We start from the raw sequence: 14,096 nt of genomic DNA, 5'->3' as shown, positions 1-14,096 counted from the left end.
ACCTCCCTTCGCCAGCGGCCCTGACTGTGACCGACACCACACTCCCTACTGAGCATTGTGGAAACATGGAAAAAAGCGGGAGGATAGTAGTCTGAATTGGGTTATGAGGCGCCATTACCTCACCTCAGCCATTGCACTCAGGGGAGTGCCAGCCGCGAGCCACTTCCAATGCCCGGAGGGGGTAAGCATCAGCAAATACCAGATCACAGTCACGCGTCTCCTGCCGCCCCCTTTGGGCCCCGGGTCTCTGGGAGCTCGCTCCTCGTTTCAGGGGATGCCCTGCTGGGGCAATTACCGGCTCTTGCCACCATAGAGTATGAGCCGCGGCCCGGGAAGTCTACTAGGCTTCGTGGCCGCAGATGTGCCAGGAAGGAGAGGACGAAGAAAAATTCTAGCAGTCCTGTGCTGGCAGGGGTGGTGGCGTAGAGTCGTGACTTGCAACTACGTGCACTAATCGGCTGCTAAGCCCGATAAAAACCATTGCACAGTGGTATGTGTGATATAGCAACACCTGCTAACATAACCCCATACCACCGACCCAGGAACCTTCCTTACCCAAGGCCCCCAGATAGAACTTCCAGTTCCCCTTCCATAAGGAGCATACCAAATACAATTGAAGTCCTTCCATAATTACAGACGGCCTCTATATTCTACAAGTTCTAATCTCCCTGACCCGAGGGGGGTGTTCCCCGAATGATCAAATGGTTGAAGGGGGTCCGTCAATAGGTGCAGTGACATCCTCTTACATTGCGTATTACTTCCGGCAAATGGCAAGAGCAACCACCGGGTCAAGTCCGCACTTATCTACGGCATCAGCACTGGCAAACGACACAGGCCCAAGAGGGTGATCATCGACTAGCTGAGAGCTGACTCACGAGACACCCATACAATCCCCCTGGAACTCGCGAAAGTACGATGTGACTTCTCCCCTACCTGGGGGCGCGAAAGACGGCATGCCTGGGGCGGAGATATGGGACAAGTTCTCGTCCTCTACATACATCCTACTACGAATCGTCCAGTAGGAGAAGCAGGTAATTTATCCCCGTACCCAAGGAGCCAAAAAAGGGGGGGGGGATCTGGCTCGCAAGTGAAGGTTGTGATGGGTGTGAGAATGTTACCCTAACAGGCATCCCTTCGACATGTATGGGCACAATACCTTGCCTGTAATATGGCCCCTAGGTGAATAGAACATGACCGTGCAAATGCCAATACCTCTGATTACAGGGGGGGGGGGGCAGGCACGTAGTGCGTCTTCCCCAGGAAAATGCAAAGAGTATGTAGGCTCTTAGCGAAAACGTGCCCATTAGCACATAGATGTGTGGCCCAGAATGAGCGCTGCAAAAGTAAAGGGCTGCAAATTACCCGGGCACACAAGGTCCCCACCCAGTGGTATGCTGGCCAAAACCAAAAGCAGCAGAGAGCTCTGTTCCAAGGGGCAGGTGCGCAGGTTATGCAATACACGTTCCGGCACATGCGGGATAAGCGCTCTGTCCAGAATAAACCCATTGGGCGCGACCCATGGGCCCGCCACCAGGTCTTGCATACACGTAAAGCGCAAGCTCGGCCCAGGAAAGAGGAGCGCCTACATGAGCATGAATTCTTTCCCTATTCAGGCACCTGCAAGAAAGGAAATGGCCAAGGACACTGAAGGCAGCGCAAACAAGCACAACTAACTGACTTGACCGGGATCCCTGCATGTGAACGCGCTTCGTACAGGATCACCTGATGGGACACAACCCTTCGGCGCGAAACCTGGTGCTAGCACCCACGACGGGAGTGCGAGCTCGTCCCAGAGAAGAAGCGCGTATGCGCAGAATTCATAACAATCAAAGGCACATGCAAGAAAAAGGGGGGGGTGACCGAAGTCACCGCATGTGAACTCGGTCCCGCGACAACATCTGCTAAAGCAGCGCAAAACTCAGCACCACTAACTGACATGACCACAATCACAGCGTGACGCGATCCTGCGAATCAAGCATAATGAAGCAGCCGAGCCGCACAAGCAAACCGATTGGACCGATTACATACTTTACGCGATCTCACCACAGGAAACCATAATAAACCGCGCAAACTCAGCCCAACTTAATAGAATTGACCAACCTCACAGCATGTGAAAGCGATACAAGACAAGAAAAACCTATTCCAGCCGCCCCCAAAGTTATCAAGCCTGCACTCCACGCACAGGAGTGGTTATGCCAGGAATCCGTGCCTGGGACGCGGCCTAGCGGCAAGAGACCACTGCGCGACCCGCAAAAACTCAACCCCAAAAAGAATAAGGCAAGGCATAGGAATGAGTACCCTCCCAAGATCACCTAGCGAACTGAAAAGGAAAGCTGAGACATAGATTCACAGCTTCGCCAATGATGAGTCCCCTGAATTACAACCAGGGGTTGCCGCATCCAGTCCCAATGATTCATGTGATCCTGCCAGCTCCATGGGCCAGGGGAAAGGAAAATTTAACACCGGGCACACATGTATCGCGACCTCTACGTAGACTCAACCCAGGTCCCCAGGTCGAGCACGCTAGCCCATATTATACCACTACATGAAGCGAGTACGCTTTTAGAAACCTGTAAACGTCTCACTATACCCTCAGCCATGTACGTGTGCTACCTCATGACACTCGGACGCTATCTACTGTCACGTTGAAGGGATCAATCTTTGACGCAGAACACACATATTCTCTCATTTTTACCACTGGTTCTGTTGCTTTTAAAAGTTTCTTTGATGAAAAGCGACATATCACCGAAAAGGGTCAAACATGAAACGACTATCTATGTTAATGAACACCAATTTTGAGAAAAAGCAAAGAAGGCGAGAAGGAATTCGATCTGACGTATAACTATCAATAGTGCCTCCGTTGCAGTTGCACTTGTGCCCAGGGAGCGTGGGGCCCACTGCACCCCAAATATAGTTGTGTTTTTACTACCAAACCAGTGATTAGGAGCCCATTTTCCTTGCTTGCATTAACGTCATGGCATTTCTACTATGTAATCAAATTGCTCTAAGCTCTGTTCAATGCATGATGACACAGCAGAAGCATGTAACTTAAGAAGCAAGCTAATAGGTCTGGCTTGGACAAACGCACTTTTTGTAGACAGACGCAGTACGAAAACAATAGTACTAAAGGAGGGAATCAACAGCTCAGTCACTAGGGATAAAGAATGCTGAAAAGTCATTCATTATCTAGATGTATCTGTGTATGTGTTTTTATTATTAACGTTTTTGAATGCTAAGTCTTTTTGTTCAGTAGTATGGGGCAGATTTACAAGGACCTTGCCCCACTTTTGCGTCACTTTTCCCATGTTAAAAAGTGACGCAAAAGTGGCGCATCGGGCGTGTAAATCTGCCCCTAAGTGTTTTCGGGTTTTGAATGCTGGGAGCAACGAACCAGTCTGAAAAAAACGAAAAAGATTGAAAGAAACCGTTCTTACAATCTACCAGCAGATGGCGAAAAAGTCTACATTTTCACTCATCCCTTGTCGGATAAACTTCAGCATACGTTTTTAGCTGCAAGCTAGTTACTTACTATCAGCTGTTATCCATCTTTTTCTTTAGTCAAAGGAAAATTCAATAGATTTAAAGGTGTAAAGAGAGCCAAAATTAAAATCTAGTGGAAAAAGTGAAAATATTTTCTAACAGAGCTATAACACTCATGAGGGGAAAAATAGGAATTCGACCACTTAGGCCAACTAATATTCAGAATACCTTGGAGCAGATTTACAATTCCTGGCGCATCCCTGCAAATCAGCAGGGATGTGCCAGGAAACTTGCGACACGGATCACAATCCTTGCGCCATCATGGCGCAAGGAAATGCAGATGTGTCGCATCTGCTGTTGTAACCTCGGCACAGTGCTGGAGTTGTGTCGCCGGTGCAAAGCGAATCCAGCACTGTGCCAACCCGGCCCATCTTGCACATGGTGCGTCACACCTTACGCCTGCTTCAAGCTGGCGCAAGGTTTTGACGCAGCGGGGTCGGAAAAGTGACTGAATGAAATCTTGTAGATTTCACTCAGGCACTTTTCCGAGGCGTTCCGGCGTGGGTGGGGGCGTTCAGGCGCAGAAACCTGACGCAGGTTTCATCTGGCGCAGGGCTTTACAACGTGACGCATCTCCCTAGATGTGTCACATTGTAAATCCCCCGCAGCATGCCGCTAACTTTACTGAAGTGACACAACAGCGGTGCAAAAGTGGCGCACAGGGCTTGTAAATCTGCCCCCCTGTGTGAAGTACGAACTGTGTGTGAGGCACAAATAGCATAAATCTCTTACTAGAGTAGCAAGTGTTATTAGAATATTTGTGACAAGGAGATTTAATTGCAGGTAAGTCTTGTAGCTAACAAGGCAGGACTGTTTGTCCTTGATAGGAAACAAGTGAACTTGTTTTGCTGGCTAACAGAGACGAATCTGTGCCTTGTAGATATAATTGTCATATGGAAATTCAGAATCCAGATCCATGTCACTGGGCACTCAAGTACTGGGAGTGAGAACTCTGAAGTTTACATCTTAGAAGATTCATGCTGTGCCAGTGAGTGACTGAAGGGCAGGTGATATTTCTCACACTTTGCTTTAAAGAAGAGGTCATCAAATTTTCAACCTCTGCTTTAGAGTAAAGGACATCAAATTGGGGGTACCCCTCAACCCCACTCTGGGCCTAAATTGATTGGGGGTACCAGGCCTGGCCAAGAGGAGCATTTATTACACCCATTGGGAACAGTTACAAACATCAGAGCTGACTCCCAATTAGCACATTGTATTTACTTATAGGTTTCTAGTAAAGTGGTACTATATGTACCCAGGGCTTGTAAATTAATTGCTACTAGTGAGCCTGCAAACAGAACAATTGATGGACAGAATGTTGAACAATGTCAAATATTAACCCCTGTACAGATATCTGGGCCTAAATCCATTGTTTCTTTGCCCCCCCTGCCATTTAAGTTTAAAGCCAGCCATATGCAAATCAGTCTTGACCCTGCTCCCCATGGGAACAGTCCAGCCCGAACTGCCAGGCCAGGTCCTCCCTGGACCAGAAACAAGCATCCTGGGACCTGTTTCTCAGTTCCCCCCCTCATCAGCCAGGCTAGCTTGATTCCAGCGGCATGGAGAGCATTGATACACGTCTGAGCATACCCGTCCCATTCGGGGTGACAAATGCAAAAAGAACAATTGATTGACAGGATGTTGAACAATGTCAAACATTCACCCCAGTACAGAGATCTCGGCTTACATGTACCCAGGGACTGTGATTTAAATGCTACTAGTGAGCCTGCAGCACTAATGGTGTGACCTACTTAAATAGCCCTTTAAAAATACATTGGTTCTGTCATTGCATCCTGTGTGCAGTTTTAAACTGCAAGTTCTACCTCGCAAAATAACTTCTTTGACAGGCCTAACATTCCCTTTTTAGTACATATAAATTACCTCTACGGTAGACCCTAAACAGTTCAAAAAGCAAAGTGCATTTTATTTAAAAGGCTGGACATGTCCTGGTAGAGCTAAAACTCCTGAATGTGTTTTTAATTATTTTGAAGATTACCTTTCCCACAGGATAGCATTTGGGATACCTTATTGCACTTAATAATTGATAACTTTTGATTGGGAACAAGTAGAACCATCATGTTTGGTCTCAAAATAATTGTCATTTAAAATTATCTTTAAAGGTAAAGTTTGAGTTTAAGTGACAATTCAGAAAAAGCTGGTTCTGAAAAGTTGAAAAAACAACAAGTTGATGGATGGAATGTTTGTATTAATCTCAGTCAACGGCAATCACTCAGGCCACATCCTTATCCATAAGTTTTTAGCCACCATGCTACCTCAGTTTGGACCTAGCCATATACAAGTCAATCTTTTTTTGTATGTAATTATTTACTTATTTTGTTCCCATTAGCCACACTTACTTCCGACTGACCAAACTGACTCTCCGTTTAACCACAGAGGAGAGCCAGGATTCTCAGTTGAGGAAGACGGTTCCAGCCTTTCAAGGCTAGGCACTGCAACCAAGAACCCACTCGTGATCCTGATCCTCTTTGGAACAGTCCAGCGCAAACTGCCAGGCCAGGTCCTCTCTAAACTGGAACACAAGCAACGTAGGACCAGTTTTGCCCTAGTTATCAGCTCATCAGCCAGGTATCCATGACTCTACTTCCCTATTCTTCTCCACTTATCTATGCCCATAATACACGATACAACCCATTTCCTACATTGGTAATATTCCTATGTCATGACGTACATTGCTGGACTTTCTGATGCTCTTTTTATAAGATATGTATGTAGGTATGTATGTATGTATGTATGTATGTATGTATGTATGTATGTATGATAGATAGATAGATAGATAGATAGATAGATAGATAGATAGATAGATAGATAGATAGATAGATAGATAAATAGATAGATAGATAGATAGATAGATCTTTCAACCCAATCAATCAAGGATTTATAGAGTTCAGCAAATCACCCATGAGGATCTTAAGGTTCTGGAGTTGCTTACGGCTACATGGTGGTCTGTTGCTGAACCGGAACACAAGCAACCCAGGACTGGTTTGTCCTTGTTATGGGCTCTTCAGTCGGATATATCTTGGTTCCAGTGGTACAGTGAACCCAGAACACATCTGTGCACACCCTTCACGCACAGGGCATCAAATGGAAAAACAACAAGGTGATGGATAGCATGCTTGAATTAATCTCAGCCACTGGCAATTGCTCAGACCACATTATAATCCATCATTTGTTGCCCACCATGCAATCTCAGTTTGGACCCAGCCAGTTGCAAATCAGTCTTGGGCCACTTCCTCATGGGAACAATCCAGCCCGAACTGCCAGGTCGTCCCTGAACTGGAACACAAGCAACACAGGACTGGTGTTACCCTTGCTATGGGCTCTTTGGCCGTTTATAGTTTGGTTCCAATGGCATAGTGACCCCAGGATGCATGTCAGGGCATACTGGGCACGCTTAGGGCATTAAATGCAAAGAAAGGTGATGGATGGAATGCTTGAATTAATCTCATCCACTAGCTACTAGTGACCCAGGACAAGTTTTGCACTTCTAATGGGCTCTTCAGCCGAGTGTAGCTGGGTTACAGCGGCACAATGAGCCCAGGACCCACGTCTGGGCACACACTGCGCATTTAGGGTGTCAAATGCAAAAACAACAAGGCGATGGATGGAATGTTTCAATTAATCTCAGCTGCTGGCAAAACAATGTGCCAAATCCCAATCCATCATTACTTGCCCACCACGCCACCCAGTTTGGACCCAGCCATATATAGATTAGTCTTGACCCTGTTCCTCATGGAAACAGTCCAGCCCAAATTGATTGACCAGGCCTTCCCTGAACTGGAACACAACCAGTCTAGTACCAGTTTCGCCCTCATCCTAAGCTCTATAAGCAAATGTAACTGGGTTCCAGTGGCACCTTGATCCTAGACCCACATCTGGGCATACCCAGGGCATTTGGGGCATCAAAAGCAAAAAGAACAATTTGATGGATGGAATGCTTGAATTTATCTAAGCTACCGGCAATCATACAGGCTGCATTGCAATCCACCATGCCACCTCAGTTTGGAACCAGCCATATGCAAATCACTCTTGACCCTGTCCCTCTTGGGAACAGTCCAGCCTGAACTGCCAGGCCAGGTCCTTCCTGAACCGTAAGATAAGCAGCCAAGGACCAGTTTCATCCTTGCAATGGGCTCTTCAGCCAGGGATAGATTGCATCCGGTGGCACAGTGACCCCAGGACCCATTTCTGGGCATATCATAGATAGATTGTCCTCTTCTGTTGCTTAGGCAGATTCAAGGGGTGTCTATGACGAAGAGGGAGGCAGATCGTAAGTGTCTGGTTGGTTGGTTGAAGGTCATGCATTTATTGATGTACGCTGGGCGCTGGCCCTTCGTTGTGCAGTGCTTTGAACTGGCATTCTGGATCACAAGCCAATGTAGCTTTGTTAGGTGGTGTGTGATGTGGGTGGGGAGGTTGCGGATAAGTCTTTGCGCTGTGTTTTGTATTATCTGTAATTTCTTCAGGAGAGGTGCAGTGATTCCTGTGTAGAGTGTGTTCCCGGAATCTGGCCTGCTGGTGAAGAGGGCCTGCGTGACGGTCCTTCTGGAGTTGACTGGGAGCCACCTGGAGAGAATGCATAGGGTGTGGAATCAGGCTAACAAGACTGTGTTTACCTATTTCTTCATAGATAGCTTGCTGTTCAAGATGACGCTGACCACCATGTGTCATTCCATGGTGAGGTATTGTTCCCAAAGAAGAGGAATTCTGGCTTGTCCAAGTTGAGCTTGAGACAGTTGGCCTTCATCAAGCCGGCGACGTTTATCATACTACTGTGGAAGTTGGTTCTGGTGGTGGAGGGGTCTTCTGACAGAGAGCGGATAAGCTGGGCGTCGTCGGCGTAGGAGATGATGTTGAGTTTATGTGATCGGACGGTGTTGGCTAGTGGGGTCATGTACGTGTTTAAGGGTTCAGTGATATATTATCAAAAACACAAATATTGTGATACATAAATATTGTGGCCAAAATATAAAACACGAAAATATTGTTTTCTTATACAAATAAACATAAGTAGAAAAATATTTTTGAAAACTATCATTTCACACTAACGTTGTTAAACAGACAAAAATATAAATTTTTAAATAAAAATAAATATAATAAAATAGTAACTATTAAACATTTTAATATATATCATAACTTTAATATAAAATACATACTTTTAAGTAACATTTTATACTATATATAAATATTTACTGACATAAACAAAGACAGAAATATATATATGTTTATATATATATATATATATATATATATATATATATATACATATAATATAACACTATTATTAAAACAAACATTTCACATTATATTACTTTTTTTAATAATGTGCTAATATAAAAATATATATGTATATCTATATATACATAAACATATAATAATTAACAAACTAAATGGAAAAAAACATTTACCTGAAATAATTATCAAATACATATACATAATTAAATAAATATATATATATATATATATACATGTATACAAATAGTAAAATAATATACAATTAAACAAATATTAATATTACATATATTTAAACAATATTTAAGAAGTTGTAATATCTGTGAAAAAGAGATATAATTTTGCTATTGCAACGTTTACAACAATAAGGAAAGCGTTGGACTCCAGAGGGGTAAGCATTGAACACCAGATGGGTAGAAATTACGATTCCCCTCCAGTCTCTGCAACAATAAGGAAAGCATTGGACACGGGATGAGTAAAGTGTACTATTCCCATTCCAGTCTGTGCAACAGTAGGGAAAGTGTAGGGCGCCAAAGGGATAAAATGTACTATTCCCAGTCACGTCTGTGCAACAGTAGGGAAAGCATTGGACACCGGAGGAGTAAAAAGTAGTATTCCACAACAGCCTGCACAACAGTAAGGAAAGCATTGGACAATGGGGATAAAATGTAGTATTGCTATTCTAATCTGTACAACTTTAGGAAAAGTGTTGGACACCAGAGGGGTACCATTTACTATTCCAACTCCACTCTGTGCAGCAGTAGGAAGAGAGTAGTTCACTTCAAACAAATAAAGTATTTTAAAAACTCTATTAAGTAACCAAATTCATAAGTAAAAAATTATGGAGCAGATTTACTATAACTGGCGCATCCCTGCATATCAGCGTATTTTGCGTCACGGCAGCCACCTCCTGCGCCGCATTTACAATGCGGTGCACCATGGCACAAGAATAGAGAGATGCGTGACGCATCTGATGCCGCAAAGGTGACAAAGTGCTGGAGTTGTGTCACACGCAACTCCAGCACTGCTCGGAGGTGCCATATACTAGCTGTGCTACGTCACTCCGAATGCCTACTTCAAGCAGGCATGAGGATTTGACGCAGCGGGGTCGGAAAAGTGACTGATACACTTTTCCAAGGTCTTCCTGCACCGGAACGCTCCCCCCAGCGCCGAGACGCCCACATGAAACCTGGCGCAGGTTTCATGTGGCACAGGGCTTTATAACTTGACTCAACTCCATAGATGCGTCACGTTGTAAGTACTCCGCAGCATGGCGCTGGCTTTGCGCCGCCGGTGCGTCACAAAAGTGGCGCAACTGCGGCACAAAAGTGGCGTACGGAGCTTGTAAATCTGACCCTATTTGTCAAAATTTTAAGAAACAATTAAACAAATTATGGAATTATTGCAATTTTAAATTAAGAATTAACAATTAAAACAAATATTAATTTAGTTAAAATGGCACAAACATAACGTTCAACAATTAAAATGTAAATACAATAAAACATGTATAACACAATTAACTTATCAAGGAATAAAAAAACAATTATTAATAGATGAATACATTTTTTTTATTTATTCACTTAAATAACTTTCAGCCGTATTCTCCTACAAACACAACAAAGCACATTTAATATATAACATAAATCATGCAATTATTAAAGAATTTTCAAAATTATTAATAAATTAAATTTTCAATAGAAATGTATTAGCAATTAATTATTGCCTAATTAACTTCCTCACTATTTCACTAAAAACTAAACAAACTACACCTAAAAATGTAACTTAAAAATATAATTACACAATTTGCATAATTATCAATTAAATAAGTAATGATTAATTATTAATTTTTATTGATTATTTAGAGTTAATTGACTACCCACCTTTACCCTTACAAGCCCAAAAACCCGAATCTAAACTATATCTTCAAAAATGTAATTACATAATTTACATAATTGATCATCAATAAATCAATTTTTAATAAATGAATTACTAATTATTTATTAATTATATTTAATTATATTCCCACCCTTTACACCTACAAACCCAACAACTTGCACCTGAAAAATAAATTTAAAAATGTATTAATTACACAATTTATATAACTATCATTTAATATTAATTAAACATTAATTATCAATGAATTATTGTTAGTTAATTTCCCACCCTGTACCCCTACAAACTAAACAACCCACTATGACACTATGAGTTACAATTAACAATTAATTTACATTTAATAATAACTAAAAATTACATATTTAAAAACATTTACAACCATTATAGAAACAATTTATAACATACAATAAAAATATGATCTAAAATGCATAAGGATAATTAAAAATCTATATTTTCAGAACTATATTTTTGTAAACGATAGTGACAACACAGATATTTTTGACAACAGTATTCATTACCGTACAAAATTGATATATTTGTTAACGATATTTCTGAATCATGATATTTATATATCCCAATATTAACAACTCGATATTTGTGTGACTTGATAGTTTGGACTCAACATTTTGTCTAAATACTGTGTTGCAGAGGGTGGGGCTGATGGATGAGCCTTGGGGAGCGCTGCAGATGATTTTCTTGAGTTCCGAGGTGAACGGTGGAAGACATATTCTCTGGGTTCTTCAGGTGAGGTATTCCCTGGATTCCTATGTCGTGGAGTCTAATTTCTTCTTTGTAAACAGAATTTTTTATTAAATGATAATAAAGTGATTTGTAACATCATGATAAGAATGCTATAATTGCAGTTCGGATCAAGCGTTCAATTTACAGTCATACAAATTAATCGCAGGCTGTCGTCCCGTCAAGAGAAATTGGCCTTGCATCAACACAAGGCAAGGATGGGATATCTAATACAATTATAGGCCTTTGGCTTTGCTGGTCTCAGTTCTGTCATCTCCAGATATACATCATCTCTATATTCAACTCTACAATCAACCCCAAGCAATCAACAGTGAAACAACTCCCCGCCCCCCCGAGCTCCTACCAGGTGCCCACCCGCCCCACACTCTAGGCATGTCGCTTATACATTTGGTTTCCCGCTTATTGACACTTATTGATGCTAATCAGTTCTGCAAGGCATCAGGTGTATTATTCCAGATGGTGTAGCTCCCCAGGCGTGGCCCTCTCCCACCGGGAAGCTTATCACCCGGGTAGCTATCAGGGCCAGCCAGGATATCAGGTGCTCAATTCCCCACAGCTGGGTCCACTCCGTCAAGGGGGATGTCAGTGTTGTCCCTCGGCTGTTTCAGTACCTCCACCAGTGCCACACATGTTCTCACTGCCTCCAGGGACTTTTCACTCCCAGTTCTCTGGGCCATCTGTAGTCTGAAGATCCCTTCCCAGTCCGCCCATCTTATAAACTCCCTTGTCCATCTCAACATGCTAGGAGCAGTTTTCACATCACAATGGCTAGTAAGTTCCCTTTTGGCCAATACCAACCCCATGTCTATGAACTTTGTTGTAACTTTACTCTTAGAAGTATGAGGGAACTAGTGTAAGAGTCAACACACCAGTGTCAGTGCAATGTCACATTCTGTTGTGTTCCCTAGCCTATCCACCACCGTTCTCCAAAACTCAACCAAAAGTGGGCAGTCCCAGAGCATGTGTAAGAACCCAGCGTTCTCCAGGTTACATCTTGGGCAGGCAGAACAGATCTCAAAATATTCATTGATTTTACACGGTGAAGGGTAGGCCCTATGCAGAATGAAGAAATGAATCATCTCGAAGCGCTCATATCCAGAACTTTTCCAAGCTCTTTCCACCAGTTCCCCCCATGATTTCTCATCGATAGCCATGCCTAGGTCTGCCTTCCATTTGAGTCGTAGTGCTGTCAGGAGTTGTCTCATCCCTCGCGTGATACGCTGGTATATGCAATTGACCGTTTTGATAGTTCCGCCTGACATCACTATATACTGACAGATCAGGGAGGTCAGTGGTTCCGCCAGCCCCTCTCGCCAATGTTTATGGAGAGCCTCTATCAGAGCAGCATCTAAAAGTAAGTCCCCTCATGGGATGTTGAATCTCTCCAGCAAATCATTAAAAGGAAGCAGGGTGCCATCTTCCTAGAGATATCCAATAGTAGAGATCCAGGCTTCTCTCCATGCTTGTAAGCCTTGTCATTTCCCCCATGGGGCAGCCCTTCACAGATCACCAGTGGGATCTCTGGCGCATAGGAGATTCCCATCTGTGCCCGCCTGCAGACCTGCTTCCAACAGCGATGCACCACTCGCAAATCCGAGGGAGCCAGGCCTTCCCTCCACAGGAGGCGCAATAACACGCAGGGCAGGAGCCGAAAACTTGGGTCCGAACTCCCAGGATCTTCCGCATTCCGGAGTAGTCCTGCCACCCATTGTGTGAACCACTGCATCTGGGCTGCATGATAGTAAGCCTCGAAGTCCAGTACTGCAAAGCCCCCCTCTACCCTGGGTCTCATCATGGTGGTAAGTGCTACGCTTCATCACCTTGTACCCGACAAAACCCTGTGATCAAGGTGTTGAGTTGGGAAAAAGTCTATGGGGGATCCAGAGCGGCAATGATCAAAAATAGTAAAGCAGTTGAGGTAACGTGACAATTTTTAACAAAGCCACCCTGCCCACCACTGACAGCGGGAGGCCCCCCAGAACTAAAAATAACTTTTGGTGCCTCGTATCGCTCGTCCTATGTTGCCTTCTAGTAGATCAGCATGGTTGTGATATATTTTAACGCCCAAATAAGTCAGGCACCTGTTTTCCCATACCAACCACTCTGTTGCTAGTTGTCCAACCCTCTCAGCCAGGGTAGGAAAAAGGCACGTCTCAGCCCAATTCACCTTAAGTCCTGCAGCTCTTCCCAGTCTGTCCAGCAGGTCTTTGGCTCCCCGCAAGGCCTCTCCAGAATTATCTAAAAACATCAGGAGATCATCCGCGTACAGAGCTATAAATTGAGTCTTTTCCAGCACTTCCATTCCCTAGTAATGGCAGCCCGATCTAGCATGCACAGCCAAAGGCTCCACAGCCAAAGCAAACAAGAGGGGAGACCGCGAGCACCCCTGTCTTGTTCCCCTTCCCATATCACAGGCCTCTGAGATCAGTCCTCCCGTCTTAACCCTAGCAGTGGAATTCCTATATAGGAGATCCGTCCAGGCTATTTATTTATTTATTTCAATTTATATAGCGCGTTATAACCCAGGGGTCTCTAAGCGCTTTGTCAGGATCAAAACATCAAGTACCATGGAGGACAAACTGTTCATAAAAATTACAAATCACCCCATGCTTGCTGGTAAAGCACTGTATTTAGTTTTTTTCGGAAGGACAACA

General features: G+C 43.7%; 1 pseudogene; it reads right to left on the bottom strand.

Annotated features, from left to right (window-relative positions):
- Nucleotides 1-75: 75 nt before the first annotated feature.
- LOC147733560 (Nuclear RNase P) lies at nt 76-357 on the bottom strand (annotated as a pseudogene).
- Between the last annotated feature and the right edge of the window lie 13,739 nt (nt 358-14,096).

The sequence above is a fragment of the Lissotriton vulgaris genome, chromosome 2_1, assembly GCF_964263255.1.
Source record: "Lissotriton vulgaris chromosome 2_1, aLisVul1.2, whole genome shotgun sequence".
NCBI classification, from domain to species: Eukaryota; Metazoa; Chordata; class Amphibia; order Caudata; family Salamandridae; genus Lissotriton; species Lissotriton vulgaris.
This window is presented reverse-complemented; position numbering and strand designations above follow the sequence as displayed.